The following is an 8,258-nucleotide window of genomic DNA, read 5'->3' as shown; positions in this document are numbered from 1 at the left end:
CCATTCGCTTACCTGGGGTTGACCTGCTGGCTGCAAGGCCCCTTTAACTTGCCTGGGGTTGACCTGGGCTCCAAAAGTCCCCCTAGGCATGCCTGGGGTTGTCCTGGAGCCCGGACTTGCTGCCGCCCTTGTGCTTCACTCCCAAAAAACCACTGGGAATGTGGACGCAGGACCCCCACAAACACCAGGGCCTTAAGCTTCCATCAAGTGCCCCCCCCATCCGGACTTAAGCCTCCAAGGAGTGCCCCCCGCACCTGGGCCAGGCCCCATTCACTTGCCTGAGGTTGACCTGGTGGCTGCAGGGCCCCATAGGCTTGCAGGGGGTCGTCCTGGCAGCTGCAAGGCCCCACTCGCTTGCCCGGGCTTGACCTGGTGGCTGCAAGGCCCCAGTCGCTTGCCTGGGATTCACCTGCTGTCTGCAAGGCCCCATTCACTTGCCTCGAGTTTACCTGGTGTCTGCAAGGCCCCATTCGCTTGCCTAGGGTTGACCTGGGCTCCAAAAGTTCCCCTAGGCATGCCTGGGTTGACCTGGTGACCGGACTTGCTGCCGCCCTGGGCTTCACTCCCAAAAAACCACCGGGAGTGCGGACGCAGGACCCTCACAACCGCCAGGGGCTTAAGCCTCCATCAAGTGCCCCCCCGACATGGGCTTAAGCCTCCAACAAGTGCCCCCCCACCTGGGCCAGGCCCCATTCCCTTCCCAGGGTTGACCTGGTGGCTGCAAGGCCCCATTCGCTTACCTGGGGTTGACCTGCTGGCTGCAAGGCCCCTTTAGCTTGCCTGGGGTTGACCTGGGCTCCAAAAGTCCCCCTAGGCATGCCTGGGGTTGTCCTGGAGCCCGGACTTGCTGCCGCCCTTGTGCTTCACTCCCAAAAAACCACTGGGAATGTGGACGCAGGACCCCCACAAACACCAGGGCCTTAAGCTTCCATCAAGTGCCCCCCCCATCCGGACTTAAGCCTCCAAGGAGTGCCCCCCGCACCTGGGCCAGGCCCCATTCACTTGCCTGAGGTTGACCTGGTGGCTGCAGGGCCCCATAGGCTTGCAGGGGGTCGTCCTGGCAGCTGCAAGGCCCCACTCGCTTGCCCGGGGTTGACCTGGTGGCTGCAAGGCCCCAGTCGCTTGCCTGGGATTCACCTGCTGTCTGCAAGGCCCCATTCACTTGCCTCGAGTTTACCTGGTGTCTGCAAGGCCCCATTCGCTTGCCTAGGGTTGACCTGGGCTCCAAAAGTTCCCCTAGGCATGCCTTGGGTTGACCTGGTGACCGGACTTGCTGCCGCCCTGGGCTTCACTCCCAAAAAACCACCGGGAGTGCGGACGCAGGACCCTCACAACCGCCAGGGGCTTAAGCCTCCATCAAGTGCCCCCCCGACACGGGCTTAAGCCTCCAACAAGTGCCCCCCCACCTGGGCCAGGCCCCATTCCCTTCCCAGGGTTGACCTGGTGGCTGCAAGGCCCCATTCGCTTACCTGGGGTTGACCTGCTGGCTGCAAGGCCCCTTTAGCTTGCCTGGGGTTGACCTGGGCTCCAAAAGTCCCCCTAGGCATGCCTGGGGTTGTCCTGGAGCCCGGACTTGCTGCCGCCCTTGTGCTTCACTCCCAAAAAACCAGTGGGAATGTGGACGCAGGACCCCCACAAACACCAGGGCCTTAAGCTTCCATCAAGTGCCCCCCCCATCCGGACTTAAGCCTCCAAGGAGTGCCCCCCGCACCTGGGCCAGGCCCCATTCACTTGCCTGAGGTTGACCTGGTGGCTGCAGGGCCCCATAGGCTTGCAGGGGGTCGTCCTGGCAGCTGCAAGGCCCCACTCGCTTGCCCGGGCTTGACCTGGTGGCTGCAAGGCCCCAGTCGCTTGCCTGGGATTCACCTGCTGTCTGCAAGGCCCCATTCACTTGCCTCGAGTTTACCTGGTGTCTGCAAGGCCCCATTCGCTTGCCTAGGGTTGACCTGGGCTCCAAAAGTTCCCCTAGGCATGCCTGGAGTTGACCTGGTGACCGGACTTGCTGCCGCCCTGGGCTTCACTCCCAAAAAACCACCGGGAGTGGGGACGCAGGACCCTTCACAACTGCCAGGGGCTTAAGCCTCCATCAAGTGCCCCCCCGACGGGCTTAAGCCTCCAACAAGTGCCCCCCCCACCTGGGCCAGGCCCCATTCCCTTCCCAGGGTTGTCCTGGTGGCTGCAAGGCCCCATTCGCTTACCTGGGGTTGACCTCGTGGCTGCAAGGCCCCATTCGCATACCTGGGTTTGCCTTGGTGCCTGCTAGGCCCCATTCGCTTGCCTTGGGTTGACCTGGTGTCTGCAAGGCCCCATTAGCTTGCCTGGGGTTGACCTGGGCTCCAAAAGTCCCCCTGGCATGCCTGGGGTTGTCCTGGTGCCCGGACTTGCTGCCGCCCTGGGCTTAACGCCCGAAAAACCACCGGGAGGGCAGACGCAGGACCCGACAACCGCCAGGGTCTTAATCCTCCATCAAGTCCCACCCCCACGCGGACGTAAGCCTGCAAGGAGTGCCCCCACCACCTGGGCCAGGCCCATTTAAGTTGCCCGGCTTGACCTGGTGGCTGCAAGGCCCCATTCACTTGCATGGGGTTGACCTGGCGGCTGCAGGGCCCCAATCGCTTGCCTGGGGTTGACCTGCTGTCTGCAAGGCCCCATTCACTTGCCTCGAGTTTACCTGGTGTCTGCAAGGCCCCATTCGCTTGCCTAGGGTTGACCTGGGCTCCAAAAGTTCCCCTACGCATGCCTGGAGTTGACCTGGTGACCGGACTTGCTGCCGTCCTGGGCTTCACTCCCAAAAAACCACTGGGAGTGCGGACGCAGGACCCTCACAACCGCCAGGGGCTTAATCTTCCATCAAGTGCCCCCCCGACATGGGCTTAAGCCTCCAACAAGTGCCCCCCCACCTGGGCCAGGCCCCATTCCCTTCCCAGGGTTGACCTGGTGGCTGCAAGGCCCCATTCGCTTACCTGGGGTTGACCTGCTGGCTGCAAGGCCCCTTTAGCTTGCCTGGGGTTGACCTGGGCTCCAAAAGTCCCCCTAGGCATGCCTGGGGTTGTCCTGGAGCCCGGACTTGCTGCCGCCCTTGTGCTTCACTCCCAAAAAACCAGTGGGAATGTGGACGCAGGACCCCCACAAACACAAGGGCCTTAAGCTTCCATCAAGTGCCCCCCCCATCCGGACTTAAGCCTCCAAGGCGTGCCCCCCGCACCTGGGCCAGGCCCCATTCACTTGCCTGAGGTTGACCTGGTGGCTGCAGGGCCCCATAGGCTTGCAGGGGGTCGTCCTGGCAGCTGCAAGGCCCCACTCGCTTGCCCGGGCTTGACCTGGTGGCTGCAAGGCCCCAGTCGCTTGCCTGGGATTCACCTGCTGTCTGCAAGGCCCCATTCACTTGCCTCGAGTTTACCTGGTGTCTGCAAGGCCCCATTCGCTTGCCTAGGGTTGACCTGGGCTCCAAAAGTTCCCCTAGGCATGCCTTGGGTTGACCTGGTGACCGGACTTGCTGCCGCCCTGGGCTTCACTCCCAAAAAACCACCGGGAGTGCGGACGCAGGACCCTCACAACCGCCAGGGGCTTAAGCCTCCATCAAGTGCCCCCCCGACACGGGCTTAAGCCTCCAACAAGTGCCCCCCCACCTGGGCCAGGCCCCATTCCCTTCCCAGGCTTGACCTGGTGGCTGCAAGGCCCCATTCGCTTGGGTTTGCCTGGGGCTTGACCTGGTGTCTGCAAGGCCCCATTAGCTTGCCTGGGGTTGACCTGGGCTCCAAAAGTCCCCCTAGGCATGCCTGGGGTTGTCCTGGTGCCCGGACTTGCTGCCGCCCTGGGCTTCACTCCCAAAAAACCACCGGGAATGGGACGCAGGACCCCCACAACCGCCAGGGCCTTAAGCCTCCATCAAGTGCCCCCCCACGCGGACTTAAGCCTCCAAGGAGTGCCCCCCGCACCTGGGCCAGGCCCCATTCACTTGCCTGAGGTTGACCTGGTGGCTGCAGGGCCCCATTTAGGCTTGCCCGGGGTTGACCTGGTGGCTGCAAGGCCCCATTCGCTTGCCCGGGGTTGACCTGGTGGCTGCAAGGCCCCAGTCGCTTGCCTGGGGTTCACCTGCTGTCTGCAAGGCCCCATTCACTTGCCTCGAGTTTACCTGGTGTCTGCAAGGCCCCATTCGCTTGCCTAGGGTTGACCTGGGCTCCAAAAGTTCCCCTACGCATGCCTGGGTTGACCTGGTGACCGGACTTGCTGCCGCCCTGGGCTTCACTCCCAAAAAACCACCGGGAGTGCGGACGCAGGACCCTCACAACCGCCAGGGGCTTAAGCCTCCATCAAGTGCCCCCCCGACATGGGCTTAAGCCTCCAACAAGTGCCCCCCCACCTGGGCCAGGCCCCATTCCCTTCCCAGGGTTGACCTGGTGGCTGCAAGGCCCCATTCGCTTACCTGGGGTTGACCTGCTGGCTGCAAGGCCCCTTTAGCTTGCCTGGGGTTGACCTGGGCTCCAAAAGTCCCCCTAGGCATGCCTGGGGTTGTCCTGGAGCCCGGACTTGCTGCCGCCCTTGTGCTTCACTCCCAAAAAACCAGTGGGAATGTGGACGCAGGACCCCCACAAACACCAGGGCCTTAAGCTTCCATCAAGTGCCCCCCCCATCCGGACTTAAGCCTCCAAGGAGTGCCCCCCGCACCTGGGCCAGGCCCCATTCACTTGCCTGAGGTTGACCTGGTGGCTGCAGGGCCCCATAGGCTTGCAGGGGGTCGTCCTGGCAGCTGCAAGGCCCCACTCGCTTGCCCGGGCTTGACCTGGTGGCTGCAAGGCCCCAGTCGCTTGCCTGGGATTCACCTGCTGTCTGCAAGGCCCCATTCACTTGCCTCGAGTTTACCTGGTGTCTGCAAGGCCCCATTCGCTTGCCTAGGGTTGACCTGGGCTCCAAAAGTTCCCCTAGGCATGCCTTGGGTTGACCTGGTGACCGGACTTGCTGCCGCCCTGGGCTTCACTCCCAAAAAACCACCGGGAGTGGGGACGCAGGACCCTCACAACCGCCAGGGGCTTAAGCCTCCATCAAGTGCCCCCCCGACGGGCTTAAGCCTCCAACAAGTGCCCCCCCCACCTGGGCCAGGCCCCATTCCCTTCCCAGGGTTGTCCTGGTGGCTGCAAGGCCCCATTCGCTTACCTGGGGTTGACCTGCTGCATACCTGGGTTTGCCTTGGTGCCTGCTAGGCCCCATTCGCTTGCCTTGGGTTGACCTGGTGTCTGCAAGGCCCCATTAGCTTGCCTGGGGTTGACCTGGGCTCCAAAAGTCCCCCTGGCATGCCTGGGGTTGTCCTGGTGCCCGGACTTGCTGCCGCCCTGGGCTTAACTCCCGAAAAACCACCGGGAGGGCAGACGCAGGACCCCGACAACCGCCAGGGTCTTAATCCTCCATCAAGTCCCACCCCCACGCGGACGTAAGCCTGCAAGGAGTGCCCCCACCACCTGGGCCAGGCCCATTTAAGTTGCCCGGCTTGACCTGGTGGCTGCAAGGCCCCATTCACTTGCATGGGGTTGACCTGGCGGCTGCAGGGCCCCAATCGCTTGCCTGGGGTTGACCTGCTGTCTGCAAGGCCCCATTCACTTGCCTCGAGTTTACCTGGTGTCTGCAAGGCCCCATTCGCTTGCCTAGGGTTGACCTGGGCTCCAAAAGTTCCCCTACGCATGCCTGGAGTTGACCTGGTGACCGGACTTGCTGCCGTCCTGGGCCCTCCCAAAAAACCACTGGGAGTGCGGACGCAGGACCCTCACAACCGCCAGGGGCTTAACCTCAAGTGCCCCCCCGACATGGGCTTAAGCCTCCAACAAGTGCCCCCCCAACCTGGGCCAGGCCCCATTCCCTTCCCAGGGTTGACCTGGTGGCTGCAAGGCCCCATTCGCTTACCTGGGGTTGACCTGCTGGCTGCAAGGCCCCTTTAGCTTGCCTGGGGTTGACCTGGGCTCCAAAAGTCCCCCTAGGCATGCCTGGGGTTGTCCTGGAGCCCGGACTTGCTGCCGCCCTTGTGCTTCACTCCCAAAAAACCAGTGGGAATGTGGACGCAGGACCCCCACAAACACAAGGGCCTTAAGCTTCCATCAAGTGCCCCCCCCATCCGGACTTAAGCCTCCAAGGCGTGCCCCCCGCACCTGGGCCAGGCCCCATTCACTTGCCTGAGGTTGACCTGGTGGCTGCAGGGCCCCATAGGCTTGCAGGGGGTCGTCCTGGCAGCTGCAAGGCCCCACTCGCTTGCCCGGGCTTGACCTGGTGGCTGCAAGGCCCCAGTCGCTTGCCTGGGATTCACCTGCTGTCTGCAAGGCCCCATTCACTTGCCTCGAGTTTACCTGGTGTCTGCAAGGCCCCATTCGCTTGCCTAGGGTTGACCTGGGCTCCAAAAGTTCCCCTAGGCATGCCTTGGGTTGACCTGGTGACCGGACTTGCTGCCGCCCTGGGCTTCACTCCCAAAAAACCACCGGGAGTGCGGACGCAGGACCCTCACAACCGCCAGGGGCTTAAGCCTCCATCAAGTGCCCCCCCGACGGGCTTAAGCCTCCAACAAGTGCCCCCCCCACCTGGGCCAGGCCCCATTCCCTTCCCAGGGTTGTCCTGGTGGCTGCAAGGCCCCATTCGCTTACCTGGGGTTGACCTGCTGGCTGCAAGGCCCCATTCGCATACCTGGGTTTGCCTTGGTGCCTGCTAGGCCCCATTCGCTTGCCTTGGGTTGACCTGGTGTCTGCAAGGCCCCATTAGCTTGCCTGGGGTTGACCTGGGCTCCAAAAGTCCCCCTGGCATGCCTGGGGTTGTCCTGGTGCCCGGACTTGCTGCCGCCCTGGGCTTAACTCCCGAAAAACCACCGGGAGGGCAGACGCAGGACCCCCACAACCGCCAGGGTCTTAATCCTCCATCAAGTCCCCCCCCCCACGCGGACGTAAGCCTGCAAGGAGTGCCCCCACCACCTGGGCCAGGCCCATTTAAGTTGCCCGGCTTGACCTGGTGGCTGCAAGGCCCCATTCACTTGCATGGGGTTGACCTGGCGGCTGCAGGGCCCCAATCGCTTGCCTGGGGTTGACCTGCTGTCTGCAAGGCCCCATTCACTTGCCTCGAGTTTACCTGGTGTCTGCAAGGCCCCATTCGCTTGCCTAGGGTTGACCTGGGCTCCAAAAGTTCCCCTACGCATGCCTGGAGTTGACCTGGTGACCGGACTTGCTGCCGCCCTGGGCTTCACTCCCAAAAAACCACTGGGAGTGCGGACGCAGGACCCTCACAACCGCCAGGGGCTTAAGCTTCCATCAAGTGCCATCAAGTGCCCCCCCAACACGGGCTTAAGCCTCCAACAGTGCCCCCCCCACCTGGGCCAGGCCCCATTCCCTTCTTCCCAGGGTGCCCCCCGTTGACCTGGTGGCTGCAAGGCCCCATTCAGCTTGGCAGCCTGGGGTTGACCTGGTGGCTGCAAGGCCCCATTCGCTTGCCTGGGGTTGACCTGCTGTCTGCAAGGCCCCATTCACTTGCCTCGGGTTGACCTGGTGTCTGCAAGGCCCCATTCGCTTGCCTGGGGTTGACCTGGGCTCCAAAAGTCCCCCTAGGCATGCCTGGGGTTGTCCTGGTGCCCGGACTTGCTGCCGCCCTGGGCTTCACTCCCAAAAAACCACCGGGAGTGCGGACGCAGGACCCTCACAACCGCCAGGGGCTTAAGCCTCCATCAAGTGCCCCCCCCACGGGACTTAAGCCTCCAAGGAGTGCCCCCCCACCTGGGCCAGGCCCCATTCCCTTGCCAGGGTTGACCTGGTGGCTGCAAGGCCCCATTCGCTTACCTGGGGTTGACCTGGCAGCTGCAAGGCCCCATTCGCTTGCCTGGGGTTGACCTGGGCTGCAAGGCCCCATTCGCTTGCCTGGGGTTGTCCTGGTGTCTGCAAGGCCCCATTCGCTTGCCCCAAAAAACCACCTGGAATGTGGACCAAAAGTTCCCCTACAAACATGCCTGGGGTTGACCTGGTAAGCCGGACTTGCTGCCCCCCCGGGATCCGGACTTAAGCCTCCAAGGGGTTAATCCCCCAAGTCCCCCCCCTGGGCCAGGCCCCATTCACTTGCCCCCACCACCTGGTGGCCAGGGCCCCATAGGCTTGCCCGGGGGTGACCTGGTGCTGCAAGGCCCCACTCGCTTGCCCGGGGTTGACCTGGTGGCTGCAAGGCCCCAGTCGCTTGCCTGGGATTCACCTGCTGTCTGCAAGGCCCCATTCACTTGCCTCGAGTTTACCTGGTGTCTGCAAGGC

This window comes from Crocodylus siamensis, unplaced genomic scaffold (assembly GCF_052110815.1).
Source record: "Crocodylus siamensis isolate JL-2025a unplaced genomic scaffold, ASM5211081v1 HiC_scaffold_16, whole genome shotgun sequence".
NCBI lineage: Eukaryota > Metazoa > Chordata > Crocodylia > Crocodylidae > Crocodylus > Crocodylus siamensis.
Note: the sequence above shows the minus strand (reverse complement) of the source record.